Below are 16336 nucleotides of genomic sequence, written 5' to 3' on the forward strand. Positions count from 1 at the left end.
AAAATAACCAAGGTGCTCAGAGTATTTTGTTCATGTCCACAAAGTATGGGGATGCAGAGCTAGGATATTAATGGAGGCTTCTCTAGGCTTACATATCATAGTACTCTCTTGTGTCTCCCTAAACTTGAAAGAGGGCTAATTACAATAGAAGTTGAAAATCAAGGTACAAAGAATTTCCCTGTGATTTGTTGAGGAGAGGGAAAGAATAAAGATGTCCATGATGCCATTTAGGAGGACCACAAAACAAGGCTCACCAAAATACATCTCTCAGGTTCTCGGAGAAAAGTGCGAGAACTTTGTGAAGAAGACTAGAGGATATCATGTTCTGTTTTCCATAAGAATGAAGACGCCCAGTGCTGCTTAGTGGATAGTACAGCCAGCCAGTCAGGCACTTACTTAACTGACCTGGTTCCAACCCTGGTTCCATGCTACATATGGTCTCTCAAGCCCCACCAGAAGCTATCTTTGAATCTAGAGCCAGGAATAAGCCCTTAGCACAATGGGTATGAAAGTCCCCTCCACCCTGCAAAACAAAACAAAACAAAAACAGAACAGAATATGAATGAAGCAGCCTTTCTTTAGGGGCTCTTACCTCAAGGCCTAGCTGGAAGCTCCTCAGTAAACCTGCTGTGTTACTGTTGTGCCAGAGGCCAGTGGGAATAAATAGTTGTGTTAACCATAGTTGGGACTGTGTGGCAACCAAAACCACAATGACCATCCCAACAGCTAAACGTTTCTATTGTTCGCAGTCTTATCTTTTCCCTTCTCCACGTGGGGAAACAGGCTCAGTAAACCTGCTGAGTGTGCTCCGGGTTACCCAGTAAGTAGCAAAAGTGAAACTCAACTTCAACCCTGACTTCTGAGATGACAAAGAAATCTTTAAAAAAGCCAAAAAGAATTTCAGATACCTCTGATATGGACATTGTTCTTGCTTTTTGGTCTTTAATTTTAGCTCAGCAATCCTTGACCAGATTGGCTATCTCTTGAAGTCAAATGTCAGGCTTTTGGTGTCAGGCTTTTCTTTTGAAGGGAAAGCACATATTTATTGAACACTTGTTCACCCATTGATTAAATGAGGCCCAGGTGGAGTAAGCCTGTCCAAGGCTCCAGAGGGTCCTGGGTTCCCTGCCTCTGGCTGCAAAACATTAGTTAAGTCTATTGATGTCTTTGAGCGTACAGGGCCTCATTAGAAAAGAAGGGTATAAATTTCTCAGAGGGGCCTTCCAGCTTAGAATGAAATTTCAGCGTAGTAGGGAATAGACTTTCTTCCAAGACTGCTACATTAGTAGTAAATAATTTGCATTTTCAGTGGTTTGCATAAGAATTTCAAGGCCTAAATACTGTGTTTCCGGTTTATAAATTGCCTGGTGAGGGAGGGGGAAGAATAAAGAAATAGAAGGGCTCTTTTCCTACTTAACATGGCTGCTGCCTAGCTTTTTAATCATAAAACAGGCCTTGAGCTTAATATATATATATATATATATATATATTATGGCATGACCAATGCCACAATGCAGTAATAATAACAGTGCTTTAAATAGCAGCAGCAATACTGGAAAAGGCTCGCACTGGCAGTTTTTAACTCCAGAGAAGAGCCTCACTTTGTAAAGGCTATGACTGCTTCAGGAAAACTCCTATTGCAGGTACCTTAGACATCTCTGAGAACTGCATACTGGAACCTCCATTTTAAGCTGAGAACGGACAGTTTAATCCTCTGAAAAAGACTGGATGATATTCTCCCCCAAATTCATAATGGAAGTTCTGTAACTGTATCTGAGATTAGCACCTTAAAAAGTAGTTAATGTTAAATGGGGTCCAGTAGGCAGGTCCTATCCTAACCCAATAATCCTTTGAATAATGGGCAAACCAGCAGAGATCTCTCCATGGACACAAAAAAATGAAAATATGGAAATGGAGTGAAGGGAACCGCCTATAAGGTGGGGTGTGGAGCATGACACAGGAAGGAACAAACCTGCCCATGCTTTGACCTTGAACTTCAAACTTCTAGGACAGAAAGAAAAGAATGTTCTCGGGCATTTGGTCATTGCACTAAAGATATCTTTTTAAAAGCTGCCTTTCACAGGAACCCTGAACTCATAGACAAGGCCATGGTTCCCAAAATAACCTCCACTGTTGACTAATGCTTGCCTAAGTAAGGACCACTTCTTCTTATCATTTCAGATCTTAAGGATTAAAATTGAGTTTCTGAATTCTCTAATCACTATCTTATTCCTTTTCTCTACCATCTGAGCCTTATTAAGAGTGAAAGAATTAATTTTTCTGATGCTCATGAGATTGGTCCACAGGAAACTGTCCCATCTGCAAAAGGGTCCCTCCCTGTGGTACTCAGAGCCCTGGTGACTTAATATATATACACTAATTTCCACGTAGCTCTTGGCTACTACGTTCCTAGAGAGAGGTGGACACAGAGTGAGGCCAGCCTAGGCTCCAAGAGTTTGGGGTACTCTACCTACCTGCCATATTTCCTCATGAGGGTCTAGTGTTTTGTCCAAGAGTGGCAACAGAAGACAGGCAGGTGGCACTCCCCTGCTTGGTCTGATCTCACTGCCTCTCTCCCATCCCTTCTGTCATCCAGCTCAAATGTCTTAAGCACAAACAATGCACCAGGCACTGTTTCAGGGACTTGAGTTCTCACAGTGGACAGAACAAGGAAAACCCCCTCTCTTCATGGCACTTACACTAGAATGCAAGCTCTTCTGATTGAAGAAGATACAAATGACTTCTCGTGGAACATGGAATTTCTTTTCTCTTACTATAACACCGATCTGTTTTATTACAAGGTACCTTTTTATATTCAATGCTGTGTTTGTTTCTCTACATTTCCTTAATCTCATTTTGCATATTCCTTCAGAAAGTATCTTGGGCATAGGGCATGGCTCAAAGGTGTGGGATACCTGTCTGGCATGTGTGAGGTCCCCAGTTTGATCCCAGCCACTACTGACTTCCACCCACATAGCACCACCATTCGCAGTCCCTATAAAAGGAAAAAAAAGAAAGTAACTTTACTGATAGTTCATTTTTCATAATAAAGATGTTGAGGTACAAATGATCTTTGCATCTCCTTTTCCCCAAAGCACTCGCATACCTCCTAACAATACAAGAGTTGGGAATGCTGGTTTCTGAAGTCTGGCGCACAGATTAGCTATCAGAAAGCAAAGTGCAAGTGTTTCGCTTTCTTAGTTTCCACTTAAGCTCTGTCCTGGCAGTAAAAATACAAACAAAATTCCCCATAACTTTTCCATGGGGACCCTTGGCTGATTTCTTATAACTCCATTTTGCACTGGTTCAGACAAAACCAGCCAAGGTCATGGCAGTGGAATGCATCTAGCACACTGATTGGAGAACTTGGATAGAAGTTATGAGCCTGCACTCAAAGCCAGAATGCTGAATTTACCCTGTAATTATTTTATTTTCGACGATAGCAAGTCTCAATCAAATTGCTATCCTGGGTTTAAAGCACTGTTTTCTGAAAGCAAGTAAAAGCCAACTTATACTTATGTGCAAAACATACATATTAAATATAAATGATTCAGCAACGTGGATCAGATTTTACGTGGCATAAGAAAAATCTCTTTTTAAAGTCAACCTATCCCCAAATCACCTTTATCATATTAATAAATTTATTTGAAGATGACAGCCTTGTTTCCCTTCACCAAAATTAGCCGACAGTTGACAGTGTTCCTGGGTTATCTGTTAAAAAGCTGAAGAGATTTTTCTAGGTTGTGGTTAACCACTCTTCATGTCTTATATTCTTTCTTAATTCCTCTCTTGGTTTTACCCTGCTGAAAGCTCTCCCCCTCTAAAGCATAGATGGTGACAACAATGCTAGTAGAGAGGGGAGGGATGAGACTGTAGGGTGAGTATGAGTTTCTGTCAAGAAATAGAATAGAGGTTAATTCTAAGAAACTTTAGATATGTTGATTAGACTTGGTCTTTTGCCACTGGAGGGGATTGGAGTGGGGGGGAGATAAATTAGGCTCAGCTTTCATAAGGTTTATACAGAATTAAACCAATGCAAAGTTCTTCAAAGCAAAGTTTAATATCTATGCAATTGGGACTACATTGTCAAAGAAATCCTTCCTGTGGACCACTGGAAGGTCAACATCTAACCTACAGATAAAATCTAGTATGAGAAGCATTGAAAAAATAGGCATTAGTTCATAGAAACGGACCCTGAATTAGAATCAATAGAAAAGGTCTAAGAATGCTAAGGCAGGGGAAGAAGGGATGGAAGAAACCATGGGATAATGGTGGAGTAATCTTGACACTGGTAGTAAGTAGGCATAGCACCACTGCAAGTATAAAACCATAATGTCAGTGCTATTGTAAATTATAGAAACTCAATAAGAACCAATGGGGGTAGACTTTGTTTAAAAAACAGAGAGAGAGAGAGAGGGAGGAAAGAAAGAAAGAGGGGAAGAGAAAAAAGTATCTGTCATAGAGGTAAGAGGTGAGAGAGAAACTGTGGACATTGTTGGTGGAAAATGGATACTGGTAAAAGAATAGATGTTGGAACATTATATGACTGAAACCAAAACATGAACGACTTTGTAACTTTGTATCTAACCACATTTCAATTCTAAGAAATTGCAAACAAATTTTTAAAAACCCAAATATAAAAAAAAATACCCCTGGTATTTGGTCACCATACTGTTGAGCTTCTTTTGAAAAGCAATTGCTGTCTTCTACTAAGTGTAGAAGTCACCTCTTAAAGGTCAGTTGAAGCCTCCTCATGACAGAGATAATGGGAAATAGTCCATTGGGCATCCCATAGAATAACTCAGGCCTCCATGAACAAGGTATTCTTAGAAATTATTTTTCTTTGAGAAATTAAATAAAAAAACCTTTGTACCAGCCTTTCGATTAAAGATGAAAGTTCCTTGTATTTTGCCCAATTGAGGTTGTTCCTGCCTCTCTTCTCTTCCCCACCTGACACCACCTTAAACCTGTCAGAGTTTCCAGGTCAGAATCAGATTGACATTCGTCTGCTTTTTGTTGGGTTGGTGTTGGCATGAGCCACATCCTGTTTCAAATAAGAAGGTTTATAAAGAAATAAAATTTTAGAAACCTCATAAAGCTCCTTGGACATCAAATGACTTTTACAAAACAACAATTTGATGAATTAAGTGTAAATGAATCAGAAACATGTGGATTAAATTTCCCTCAGAATACGCATGGGTTTAAATATTCTGAGGGAAAGTGCTTGGGAAAGCATATTCTGAGTTTTCCTGAACCCCAAAGGTTGGGAAAATAATCTCAAACAGACATGACAGCCCCGCACCCCAGGTCACCCCGCGTGATCAATCTATGCAGAGAGGTCCATGGCCTGGTTGCAGAGGGGCTCACAGCTCTGCACAGAGTAATAATAGCGGTGTATGGAGTGTGTTGTGAAGGGAGGTTGCAGGCCTCGGGCTTGTCTGGGTTCCCACTCACACAGGGTTTGTTTTTGTTTGGTTTTCCATATGAGAGAAGAACGTTGTAATGATTTCCACTACCACTCACCCACCCCCTCCCAATCATTTTATTCCCATCGCTAAAACCCTCAGGGAGAATCTACTGTGTGTGACAAAGAAATATGTCTTTTCTCTGTGTTACAGACCTTGGATCACATCCAGGGCCCCCCTTCTCCCTGGAGGCCAGCTCTCATCGTTGATGATTTGCATTTCATTGCCATACACTGAACCCAGCAAGAAGTTGTCTGAACCAGCAGAATGGTACGAGCTAAAAGTAGCAAGTAAGAAGTCTCCATTTTCCAGCTCATTCTGCACAAGTCTGCATTGCCAGAAATCTGAAGCCAAATTTGATTGAAATTTATATGAGCAAAGAGCATCAACATGAGTACACTCTGTCTCTCTTCTCTCTTCTTGGTCTTGGAACCTCTATGTTACGTTTAATTTGGGGAAGGGGTTTCTTAATGATTACCTTTTCTCTTTCTCTCTCTTTCTCTTATTTAATCTTGGCATTAACTCCCAATGTCCTTATTTCTTCAGTTCTCTTGAATCTTTAACTTGCAAAACAAGCTTCTGAGATGTGACCTGGATGAATTTGAAAAATCAAAGAGCAGACTGAACGATATCAGCAATAGAGATAGGTAGAATATAGTCTATAGGGAATACGAAAATCCACTCATCCTGTCTTATATGTTGTTGGCACAATTGTTGTTGAAAACATTGCAGGAAACGTTTAAAAAAGAAAATGAGGACCAGGAGATAGTGCTGTGGTTAGTGTGCAGCCCTCATATGCACCTGACCTGGGTTCCATTCCTGGCACTACATGATCCCCTGAGTATCACCAGATACAGCCCTGGAGGCTCTTGAGCACTGCCTTGGTGACCCAAGTGTCCTTGACACTGAAGGGTCAGAACAGCATTGCATCTGTGGGCCTATGCATTAAAGTACAGGTTCAATTGGCAAAGAATTGCCGGGGAGAACCACAGGTTTCCTGAAAACCATCTTGAGAAGCACCCCTGCCCGCCAAATAAGCAAAGTCAGATATTTAAAGAGGTTAACAAGGACTACATAAGAAGACCACTAATTTGGAGACAAGACTCTCTCCTAATCAACATACACATGTATTCCTTTCCACTGGTAGGAGCTGTCTTGATGAAGACAGTTGATCAGCACCTGCAAGTAGCAGCCAGCGGCTTCCCATGCTGGTTCCTTCCTTTGCAAGGCAGAGCAGAAGCAGCCCCCAAGACAAGAGGTCCTGTGGAGCCTGCGTTTCCTAATGGACTCTTGTCCTGTCTGCATTGCCTCTTGTGAGCCCCTCTGGAAGATGTGGTTCCATCTAAGTTACATCTGCTCTTAGATTCCCGCCTCAGTTCTCACATGCACCTTCTCCCCGACCACATACCTCTGCACCGCTGAATCCTCCCAGGCTTTTACAGCAGGGAAGGTGCTTCTCAAGGGTCAAGGGTGGAGCAAAGTGAAATCCTGAAATGACCCCAGAGAGCTTTTCTATTCTCTGGCATTTTTTTTATGCTTTTGCTATATTATCTGGTCCCCCCTCCACTCCCCTTAATAGGGACATCGGTGGGAGTTTGCAAGGATATGTGAAATGTATCTCTTTTACCTTTTGGGGGGCACTGTAAGGGTTCACTCTGCAGTACTCCCTGCTCTGTGCTCAGGCATCATTCTTAGCAGGACTCAGGAGACCATATATGGTGCCTGGGATTGAACCATGGTCAGCTGCACATAAGGAGCATCTTGCCCATTGTGTTATCTCTTGGCTCCAGGTCTCTCTCCTTCTACTCACTCACCACCCTTGCCCCAGTCCCAAACTCTCTGGATTAGAGGATGAAGGCCAGCTCCAGGCTCTTTGCTCTCTTGCTTTGCAATCCTGAGTCATAATGATGAAAAGCTAAAAGACTATAAACTCTTTCACTAAAAGAGTGAAAACAACTGTAGCTCTTCTTTCAGAAACAGCAGGAGGGAAGCTATGACATCCCACGCTGACTTCCTGTCCCATTCCCATTTCCCAGAGATCCTTGCATGACTACCCTACGCTCACCCAGCCCCCCCCACCCCCCCCCCCCCCCCCCGGTCTCCTGGGAGCCCCTGTAAGTTGGTGACCTGAGCCTGACTGCTATGGCAGGTGCCCGGTGCAAAGGAAAGATGGAATGTGCCTTCCCCACGCGCTCTCGTTCTGTCCCAGCTCTGAAATGAAGCTGCCAACTGCTTCCCTGGTGGAGTGGCGAGAGTGAAGGAGGGAAGCCGAATGCTCTCTGCTTTCTGGAAAGCTCCGGGAATTTGGAACCGGTTGCCGGCATGGACATCAAATGCGGGTCCCTAATCGGAGCTCTCCAGGGTGCCCATCTATCCTCGGAACTGGAGGCACCGGAACACCAGTTTTCCGATTTGTCATTTGAAATGGTGCCCAAAAGGGAAAAGGACAAGACATGACTGAAGGATATGATCGGACGACCCTTCTGCTGACCGTCCATTCAACATCTGTCCGAGGGGAGGTGATTAGGGCCTCAGATTGCCGAGCCCATTATCATTAGCGCATTATTCGGTGCCGACCGTGTGGAAAGGACAGGTCGGGCCTCAAATGGCTTTGTTTAAGGCAGACCCCCACGCTTCTCTTTCTCCTCTGACACCCCATTTCACGGAGTGGGGAGCACTCCTCCTGGAAGAATTCATAAACTGTTCCTGCCAGTTTAAGCAAAAATGTTCCTGAGGCAACAGGGCCACGGTAATTAATTTTGCTCCTTGACTGGAAGGTGAAAAGCTTTTTATTATGTAAATTATAAATGTCCTGAAGGGAAACTTTATCTCCCTCTCACCAATGAGCCCATCAGGCTGCCTGAATCAGGGCTTTTTTTTATGTTTATTAGTCTAGGGGGGCCAGTTAGGACATTTCAGAGCTACTAAGTGCTGACATTTATCTATTGCTTCCAAATAAGCGGAGTGGCAGGGGAGGTGGATGGCTGGATGTGCACATGGGGCGGGAATTGGGGGATGGGGTATTCACAGAGAGCAAAGGAGCAGCAACTTCTGAGCCTCTGGGCCTGTGGGAAGCCTGAAGCACCCAAACCTAGGGCTTCTCTTTCTTTCTGCTTTCTCCTTCTCCACTCTTACACCGCCATGATCCAACGGTTCCTTCCAGTCTCTCTGGAGTCCCGCAAGGCAAAGGTCATGCCACCCTCTTACATCCTCATTTTTTTTTTTCCAGCCATACTACTTCAGTACTTTGGTTAGGAAACTTTTTTGTTTGTTTGTTTGTTTGTTTGTTTGGGGGCCACACCCAGCTGTGCTAAGGGGTTACTCCTGACTCTGCATTCAGGAATTACTCTTGGAGGTGCTTGAAAGACTGTATGGGACACAGGGGATTGAACCTGGGTCAGCTGTATGCAAGACAAATGCCCTACCCACTGTACTATCACTCTGGCCCCAGTTAGGGAACATTTTTGATCCCAAAATAACATAAGAACTTTTTCTTTTCCCAAGGAGACAGGGAGTTCTGAGGATTGCATTTTTTGTGTCCACTTGCCCAAATATTTGGCCAAATAATATTCTGGATATTTCTGAGAGGGTGTTTTTGATGCCATCCACAAAGAACTAGATGGATATTTGAAAAAAGTAGATTGCTCTTCACAGTGTGGGTGGGTCTGGTCCAGTCAGGGGAAGGCCCGATTAGGCCAGGTAAAAGAGGCCCCCTGAGCAGGTCGGAGGACTCCTACAGAGGGCCAGCCTTTGGACTTGAACTGCAATGTCCACTCAGACCTGTGTCTTCAGCTGCTTGTCCATCCTTGGATTTGGGTTTTGCCATCAATCCCATATATAATTCCTTTAGCCAATCCCTATACCTGTGATAGCTCCTACTGGTTCTGTTTGACAAATACATTAATAATATGCCAGTGAGAACACAGACCACTGATGCCATTCTACCCCCCGAAGTTAGGGTAGATTAGTGATTGAGGGCTAGCAAGCACTAAGAAAAGGGTAGGCTTGGGTTTTCTTACTTCACACCTCAAAAGCCGTAGCTGACTTGCTGGCTAACACATGCTAGGCTGAAAAATAAGACAGAAAGCAGATGGAAAGAAGCAAGGAGAGTGAGATAAGCATTTTCTAAGGAGGCTAGGTCTAAGTGTACCCTCTGTAACCTCTACTTAAAAAGTGAAAAATCTAGAATTCGAGAGATAGTATAGGGGTTTATGCGCTTAAATGTAGTCAGTGCTGGTTTCATCCCCAGCAGCCTGAACATTCTCTGAACAAAGCCAGGAGAAACCCCAACCAGCGCCAGGCGAGGCTCCCTAAATTCCACTCCTCCCCCCCAAAAAAGAGTCTCCAGTCAGGAGATGGCTCCAATAGTAAAACACAATCCTAATATCTGCAGGTCCTGAGTTCCATCCCTAATACTAATAGTCACCCCATACCCTTCCTGCCAGGTACGGCCCCAATGATCCCTAGTTCTGCTGGGTGTGTGGCTCTTATAAAAGACAATTTCCCTCACAAATAAGCACAGTCTGGCTTCTGAGTTTACAGGGAGAATCTCTCCCTCAGCAGCACCTTGATTTCAGGGTGTTTCAGAGAAGAGAAGTGTTTTGCTTTCTGGAATTTGAGGTCTAATGAAGTATTTGAGCATTAAAAAAGCTACAAATAAGTGCATATTATGAAATCTGCTGACTTCATTGGCCAATAAGCCAGAGTCAGAAGTCAGAAAATACATATTTGAAAAAGGCATTCTTTTTTAAATCCTTTAATTAATATTTGAAGTGTAAATTCATTTTGGTTGGCTGGGTTTGGAGAATGGATTGGAGAGTTGAGACCAGGCCATTAGGATTGGTATTCTCTTTTTATTTCCCTCTGGATAAAGGGAAAGCTGTATTTACTTGCCTTCTCTTCCTTGGCTTGTTGCTTTTCAAGCACAGAGATTCTTGCTTACAGGGAGATAGGTTCTTTATAATCTGGAACATAAAATGAAGAGCTGACAAGGGCTGCGCAGATGTGGCCGGACATCTGAAGGTAATGGGTGCTAGTAAGTAAAGGGCTGCAGCACATACTTGGTATTCAGGAGACCCAAGTTCAATTCTTGGCTCTGCTTATGGTCCCCAGAACCCAACTAGAAGTGACCTCCAAGTACGGTGCCAGGTGAATTCCCTGAGCACTGCCAGATGTGATCCAAAATAGGACAAAACAAATAAACACTCTACAACTTGACTTGGGCTCCTGCCTTTTCTTTTCTTTCTTTCTTTTTTTTTTAATAATTGAATCACCCTGAGATACACATTACAAAACTGTTCATGGTTTGTTTTTAGTCAAACAATGTTTCAACACCCATCCCTCCACCAATGTACATTTCTCACCTCTTATATCCCCAGTTTCCCTCCTGCCAACCACCTGTCCCCTAACCCAGCCTTTCCCTATGGCAGGCATTTTTGTTTTTTCTCTTTATTTCCCCTTTTGGGCATTATGGTTTGCAATACAGGTACTAAGAGGTTACCATGTTTGTTCCTTTACCTACTTTCAGCACACAGTTCTTATCCAGAATGATCATTTCCAACTATCATTATCATAGTGGTCCCTTCTCTATCCCAAGTGTCTTCTCCCCCAGCACTTGAGACAGGCTTCCAACCATGGACCAGTCCTCCTGGCCCTTGTTTCTACTGTCCTTGGGTATTAATCTCATAATATATATGTAAAATATCACAGAAATTAGAGCAATCTTCTATGTCTGTCCTTCTCCTGATTCACTTCACTCAGCATGTCCATCCATTTATAAACAAATTTCATGACTTCGTTATTCCTGGTACTTAGCTTTTTCTTGGAGTAGCTTCTAAGGATAGAGACCCAAGAATGTGTTATAGGAAAATTTAAAACAAGACATTTTCCCAGCTTACAGTGGTTCAACGTACTATGGTGTATTAAATGGTATATTAAATGCAACTAGGTGTATTAAATGCATTTTAGACTAACGTTTTCAACTTACCAGGAATTTATGTAAGCCTATTATAAGTGGAGAAAGATCTGCATTGCTGTGGATCATGAGGGTTTTTTCTATCAAGAAAATGTTAAGAATTTGAATGATTCATTAATAACTCCTAATGGTTGCATAATGTTTCATGAACTGACCACTTCTCCAAGGCCAGACATACGTCCAGCGGGCAAGAGTAATGATGATATAGACATGCCTCCAATAGAGCTGGGCCACAGAACCCTGCAGAGATGATAGAGATGGGAAACAAAATAGTGAGTAGGGTACAGAGTGGAGAAGGCATTTGCCTTGCACATAGCCAACCTGGGTTTGATTCCCAGCATCCCCTATGGTCCCCTGAGCACCGCCAGGAGTCACTCCTGAGTGCAGAGCCACGAGTAACACCTGAGCATCGCCAGGTGTGACCCAAAAGACCTAAATAAATAAATAAATAACCAAACAAACAAACAAAACATTGAGCAGTACAGGATTATCTGTAGCTGTCTGATCTCCCCTTGCTGCATAGTAAAAACTTTATCTCACCATTCCAACCCCCAGAATACAGGCTCTAAGCCTCCCAGCTTATTTTGGAGTTCATTGTGACCATGTGACCCAAATAAGCCCAATGGGATAAGTGGAGGAATTAAAGGTAACGTCTAAAATATAGCCCCAAAGGGAAGTAAGTAGCACACCCTCTCCTGTCCCCTTTCCCCCATTCCTATGGGCTGAACTGATGTTCTGGAGCTTAGCACCCTTAGATGAGAGGATGAAGGCATACACAAAAAACAGTGGACAGAGATGGGGAGCACCCCTACCAGGCAGGACTGCTCATGCTTGGCCATGTATATAAGAAATCACTTTCATTATTTCTTTAATCTTATTTAATTAATTACAGTCATTATTCCTTTAATCTTATTTTTATAGATGGGGACGTGTTCGACCACACCCAGTAGTGCTCATGTGCTATGCCTGGTGGTGCTACACCCAGATTTGAACCGGGGTTGTGGCCATAGCCATGGGTTACATAAATGCCTGAACTTTGCACTATCTCTCAGGCCCTTGCAGCCTTCATTCTAATCGCTCTCATAGTTAATCCAAGTCAGTTTCTAAAGATCTTCCGATGTCTTAAAATGTTTCATCTCCTGTCCTACAATGGTGAGGGGAAAGAGCTTTGTTCACACACCTGGGTGAGAGGGGTAGAGGGGGCCCAGTAATTTCATGCTGGACCCATGCAGAAGAGGCTGAATTCCGAATTCTGGAAGCATTTCCTTAACTGCCACGAGTGAAAAATAAAATGGCTTGTGCACATAGCCTAAAAATATTTATCTTTTTTCTAATAGTTCTTTGAAAAGGGATCAGGTCTCAGGATTATTTGTGGTAGAAAATTTCCATTTGGACTTTGGGAATCTCTGCAAAAGACATTCCCAGATCAACAGAACTGTGAAATCCATCATCTTGAACATATCTGAGTGAAACAGAGTAGAGTTTTACTACCAGCCCCATAAGTGACATCAGCATCCCCAACTGAATGCTGTAATGCTTTATGTCTCTATTCAGCATTTAGAAAAGTGGGGGAACTAAACTATGCTAAAGATTGTAGCATAATAAAGATGGAGGGTACAAGAACCTGTGGAAGACACTTGAGTCATCCACACCTCTTCTCCCTTGTCACTGTCCCCAGGAGACAGGGGCCTCACCATCACCTTAGTTGATACATTAAGTATAGGTTTTGTCAAAATTATGGCTTTCCTCTGATTTTTTTTTTGGTAACATTAATCTGGAAAAAAAAGATGGAACAGCATTAGGAAGGAAAAACACACCTCGACAGCAGGGTGATCTTCATAGACCTTCTGGGGACCTGGACAAGTGACAAAGTCTCTAGGTCTCATCTTCCCAACAAACTGCCATATGGGGCTGGAGAGATAGCACAGCGGGTAGGGCGTTTGCCTTGCACACGGCCTACCCGGGTTCGATTCCCAGCATCCCATATGGTCCCCTGAGCACCGCCAGGGGTAATTCCTGAGTGCAGAGCCAGGAGTGGCCCCTGTGTATTGCCAGGTGTGACCCAAAAAAGTCAAAAAAAAAAAAAAAGAAGAAGAAACTGCCATATAATTTAAGAATTTCAAGTGAACATAAAGTGATACAGTACCTGCCCAGAGAAATATTTATGATTCTATGATCATTGTTGCCTCTACTTTCATCATTCTCAGCTTTATGAAAAGTATAGAAGAGTACAGAGAAACAGCTGAGGTCCAAATCCTAGTTTAGTCACTCCCTATGTCACCAGAAAAAAGTCTCTGAACTTTTCTGTGTCCACATTTACTCACCTATCAGTGAGAAATGAACATAAAACATCACTGATTTGCTGTGTACAACAACTGATACTTTGATCAGCCCTTTATAACTATGCATCAAGTACAAGTCAGCTCCTGGGCTTACTAAGGAGTTATAGCTTGCAAAATAAGAAATCCTGTGATTTAGGAGGCGACCAGACCCTGCCTCATGTTCTAAAATAAAATTACAGTTGGCTGATGTAGAAAAACTGCTGCATCAAGTCAACTGTAAACTGAATGAAGAGCATCATGAATGTGGATATTTTGGAACAGCGCCGACACAAAAGACCTCTTATGCATGCCTTTATAGTGAATTTGTCTCTCTAAATATACATTTAGTCTGGGTAATATCACATGTTCTCAATATGAAATAGTAGCAGAGGAAATAGGAGACAATCTGGGACAGATAGAAGTTGGATAAGTATAGAGTTTAAAATTAAATAACAAAAATTTTAAATAATAGAAGACTTTAACTTAAGCATATGCTTGTATATTTTTCCATTATGCTGAGAGCTCACGAGACTGCTTGGTCAAGGTAGCATAGGAGAGGGAGCCTGATCTTGACTGGGCTCTCTTACTGACCCCTCCCCAACCTGTCATTGCCCTCTAGCATGTCACTTGGTATCTAAGCCTCTTTGCTGGAGAAATGAGACACTCTAAAGTCCCTGCAATTGCTCATACTCTAAGATTCTATGCATTAGCAGGTAAGCACATGGTCTGGCTTTAGCAATACCTTTTCTAGAGGTTCTGCTAAACAATCTCATGTTCTACTAAGCATTTCCATAAATGTTAAGGAAAATTTTGTGGTGAGACCTGCAAATGAAAGGACACCAGATCCATCTCAATAGGCTTGGTTATGCTGCAGTAACAACAGTCCCAGACATCTCAGTGACTCTCAGTCATTCACTACTGATTCTCTTTACATTTCATGTCAGTCAGGGTCAGCTGCTTTGCCACTCTGTGCTGTTTTCGAATCAAGACATCAGCTTATGGAGCAGAGTTTGAGTCTCTCTCTGGCCATGGGTGTTCTTCTGGGGAAAGACACATCTCAATCATAGGCTGGCTCTTAAAACTATCCAGTGGATATGAAACACATAACTTGTGCCCACATTTTACTGGCCAAAGAAGATCACCTGGCTTGTCCTGACATCAATAAAGAAGCAATGAATAATCACTGCAACCACAGGGGAAAGCATGGCAGGGAAACAAAATGGAATATTGCTGAACACTAGTTCATTCTACTAGAGATGTCAATGAAGAAGCACTCTCCTGAACTGGAATATAATTCATCTCTCAAAGGAAGAAAATGAGCTTCTTCTTGGTTAAGGGGGCAAGGCGGGGGGGGGGGAGCACCCAGACAGTACTGTTTAGGACCAAACACACAGATATAAGAACACTTCTAGGAAAACACTAGCTTGAAAAGCCATTTAATTTTTGTTGTTTTGTGAAAAATAATGCCAGTAAATAAGGGGGAAATCAAGAAAAGGGGTGCTGCTGGGGATGAGGAGAGAGATTGGGAACTGGGGAAACCCAGTCTTGGAGAGATGACACCATTTTCTGCAGCTCCAGGCAGCTCCAGCTAATGACTACGTGCAAGCAGAATGTGAATGCAAAGGATGCCAGCAAGTACATAAAAGGCAGAGGAAGAAGGATCAACATGTTTTGCTGCCATTTCCAGGAAAGGGATGGTGTCCCCAGCAGTCTCCCACAGTAGATGACCAGAAAAAAAAAGCAAACACAAATAACACTCATTGAAAATCCGAGTCGTGACTACTGTGTTTCTCAGCACATCCTCCCTCAAATCCTGGCTGCAAACCAGCCCAGCCACTTGAAGCAGCATTGGCAGCTTGCTCGCTCTTGGCACTGGGTACGCGTGGCAGCTGGATGGCTTGTAGTCAGTGTAGTTTTGCAGCTGGTGGTGGTAGCAATTGGCAAAAACTAACTGTCCAGATGGGCATTAAATTTTCTTTAATGTTTATAATATGTCAAAAGAGAATAATCCTATGTCAAAGTAGCTTAGAAGAACTTTTACTCAGGAGCTTATAGAAATTCCTCTTTGACAAGATGGAGGTGGCTTTATTTCAGTCGCATATGGGAATCTTCCTTCCTGAAATTATTCCAGGATTCTCCTTCACCATGGAATCTCCTTTAGCTACAAGGGGTTGGGGATGACTCCAACCTATTCCCTTTCTCGGGCTTTCCACAATTTGTTGATCATTAACCAACAGTTAGCAATCTGAGAACAGAATTAGAGTTGAGGGCCAAAAAGGAAAGCACTGCTTTCTCCTGAAATGTTTATGACCCTCTGAGAGACTGTCATGATTCAGGTAATGTTATAAAATTAGGAGTAAAGTAATAACTGTGTTTTATAGAAGCAAGGGCACCAAGAAAAACATTTTTAGACATATATAACAAAGAAGCAATTAATATCTGAAATATCTATCTATCTATCTCTACATATGTGCATATTAATTGTTATCAGTCAACAAGAAAAACAAGCCAGCAGTCTATTTTTAGGATGTGCTTAGGGTATAATATACATTTACAGAAAAGAGTCAGATGGCCTG

Source organism: Sorex araneus, chromosome X (genome assembly GCF_027595985.1).
Source record: "Sorex araneus isolate mSorAra2 chromosome X, mSorAra2.pri, whole genome shotgun sequence".
Lineage (NCBI taxonomy): Eukaryota > Metazoa > Chordata > Mammalia > Eulipotyphla > Soricidae > Sorex > Sorex araneus.